Below are 2780 nucleotides of genomic sequence, written 5' to 3'. Positions count from 1 at the left end.
ACCAAGATGGGATCTGGAGGAGGTTGGGGGCACCAAGATGGGTCCAGGTGGAGATTTGGGGGGACCTGGAGGAGATCTGGGGGCACCAAGGTGGGATCTGGAGGAGATCGGGGCCACCAAGATGGGACCTGGTAGAGGTTGGAGCCACCAAGGTGGCACCTGGAGGAGATTTGGGGGCACCAAGGTGGTTCTTGGTGGACCTGAGGGCACCAAGATTGGTCCTGAAGGATCTGGAGGAGGTTGGGGCCACCAAGGTGGGATCTGGAGGAGGTTGGGGTACACCAAGGTGGGTCCTGGAGGACCTGAAGGAGGCGGTGGGTGCTCAGGTGGGTCCAGGTGGAAATTTGGGGACACCAGTGAGGCTCTTGGTGGACCTGAGGGCACCAAGATGGGTCCTGGAAGATCTGCAGGAGATGGGGGCCACCAAGGTGGAACCTGGAGGACATTTGGGGTCCCAAGGTGGGTCCTGGAGGAGGTTGGGGGCACCAAGGTGGTTCTTGGTGGACCTGAGGGCACCAAGATGGGTCTTGGAGGAGACTGGGAGAACCAAGGTGGGACCTGGAGAAGATTGGGGGGGCACCAAGGTGGGACCTGGAAGAGATGGGGGCCACCAAGATGGGACCTGGAGAAGGTTGAGGACACCAAAGTGAGACATGGTGGAGATGGGGGCCACCAAGATGGGTCCTGGTGGAGCTGGGGGCACCAAGATGGAACCTGGAGAAGATTTGGGGACACCAAGGTGGCTCTTGATGGACCTGGAGGAAACTGAGGGCACCAAGGTGGGAGCTGGAGGATCTGGAGAAGGTTTGGGGCCACCAAGATGGCACCTGGAGGAGATTTGGGGACACCAAGATGGGTCCAGGTGGAGTTGGGGGCACCAAGGTGAGACCTGGGGAAGATTGGAGGGCACCAAGATGGGGCCTGGAAGAGCCTGGGTGGGCACCAAGGTGGGTCCTGGAGGATCTGGAGGAGATGGGGGCCACCAAAGTGGGACCTGAAGAAGGTTGGGGGGCACCAGGGTGGGTCCAGGTGGAGACTGAGTACACCAAGGTGGGACCTGCTGGAGTTGGGGGCCACCAAGGTGGGACCTGGAAGAGATGGGGACCACCAAGATGGCACCTGGAGGAGGCTGGGGACACCAAGGAGGGTCCAAGTGGAGATTTGGGGGCACCAAGTTGGGTCCTGGAGGAGATTTGGGGGCACCAAGGTGGCTCTTGGTGGACCTGAGGGCACCAAGATGGGACCTGGAGATCTGGGGCCACCAAGGTGGGACCTGGAGAAGATTGGGGGGGCACCAAGGTGGGACCTGGAAGACCTGGGGGCACCATTGTGGGTCCAGGAGGAGATTTGGGGGCACCAAGGTGGGTCCTGGAGGAGACTGGGAGAACCAAGGTGGGACCTGGAGGAGATTTGGATTCCCAAGGTGGGATCTGGAGGAGATTTGGGGGCCACCAAGATGGCACCTGGAGAAGGTTGAGGACACCAAAGTGGGACATGGTGGAGATTGGGGGGCACCAAGGTGGGTCCTGGTAGACCTGGAGGAAACTGAGGGCACCAAGGTGGGACCTGGAGGAGATGGGGGACACCAGGGTGGGACCTGATGGAGGTTGGGGGGCACCAAGGTGGGGCCTGGTGGAGATTGGAGGTCCCATGGTGGGTCCAGGTGGAGATTTGGGAGCACCAAAGTGGGACCTGGTGGACCTGGAGGAAACTGAGGGCACCAAGATGGGTCCTGGTGGACACTGGGGATGCCGAGGTGGGACCTGGAGGAGATTTGGGGTCACCAAGGTGGGACCTGGAGAAGGTTGAGGACACCAAGGTGGGACCTGGAGGAGATTTGGGGTCACCAAGGTGGCACCTGGGGCAGGTGATGGTGTCCAGCTGGGTTGGGCAGGACCTGGTGGAGATTGGGGGCCACCAAGGTGGGGCCTGGAAGAGCCTGGGTGGGCACCAAGGTGGCGCCTGGTGGAGATTGGAGGTCCCATGGTGAGTCCAGGTGGAGATTTGGGAGCATCAAAGCGGGACCTGGTGGACACCAAAGTGAGTCCTGGTGGACACTGGGGATGCCGAGGTGGGACCTGGTGGAGATCTGGGGTCACCAAGGTGGGTCCAGTAGGGTCAAGAAGAGATGATGGACACCAAGGTGGGCCCAGGAGATGTTGAACCTCAAGGTAGGCCCAGGAGGGATGGCGGACACCAAGATGGGCTCAGGAGAAGCAGGAGACGATGATGGACACCAGGATGGACCCAGAAGGATCAGGAGAAGATGGACACCAAGATGGGCCATGGAATTGATGATGGACACCAAGATAGGTCCTGAAGCTGCAGATGATGGATACCAAGATGGCCCCTGGACTTGTTGATGGACACAGAGATGGCTCCTGGAATTGTTGATGGACCCAGAAGGATCAGGAGAAGATGGACACCAAGATGGCTCCTGGAATTGTTGATGGACACCAGGATGGACCCAGGAGGATCAGGAGAAGATGGACACCAAGATGGCTCCTGGAATTGATGATGGACACCAAGATGGTTCCTGGAATTGTTGATGGACACCAAGATGGCTCCTGGAATTGCTGATGGACACCAAGATGGCTCCTGGAATTGTTGATGGACACCAAGATGGCTCCTGGAATTGTTGATGGACCCCCAGACGGGCCCAGAAACTGCAGATGGACCCCAAACCACCTCCAGAAAACCCACGGGCGCTCCCAGGACGTTCTCCAACCCCACCGATGGGACGCGACGGCCACCGCGACCTCCTCCTCCTCCATCGCCCC

General features: G+C 59.8%; 2 long non-coding RNA genes across 2 annotated transcripts; both read right to left on the bottom strand.

The window, feature by feature from the left end:
* Positions 1-135: 135 nt before the first annotated feature.
* LOC130587551 (uncharacterized) lies at positions 136-1159 on the bottom strand. Its single transcript, XR_008966805.1, has 3 exons — positions 1120-1159; positions 592-827; positions 136-435 (listed from the first exon to the last, which is right to left on the bottom strand). It is a non-coding gene; the product is annotated as an uncharacterized LOC130587551 (long non-coding RNA).
* A 3-nt stretch (positions 1160-1162) lies between these two features.
* Positions 1163-2774, bottom strand: LOC130587552 (uncharacterized). The gene is made up of 3 exons (XR_008966806.1): positions 1898-2774; positions 1536-1566; positions 1163-1223 (listed from the first exon to the last, which is right to left on the bottom strand). It is a non-coding gene; the product is annotated as an uncharacterized LOC130587552 (long non-coding RNA).
* Positions 2775-2780: the final 6 nt, after the last annotated feature.

This window comes from Malurus melanocephalus, unplaced genomic scaffold (assembly GCF_030028575.1).
Source record: "Malurus melanocephalus ecotype Western Australia unplaced genomic scaffold, MMel_1.1 scaffold_2076, whole genome shotgun sequence".
NCBI classification, from domain to species: domain Eukaryota; kingdom Metazoa; phylum Chordata; class Aves; order Passeriformes; family Maluridae; genus Malurus; species Malurus melanocephalus.
This window is presented reverse-complemented; position numbering and strand designations above follow the sequence as displayed.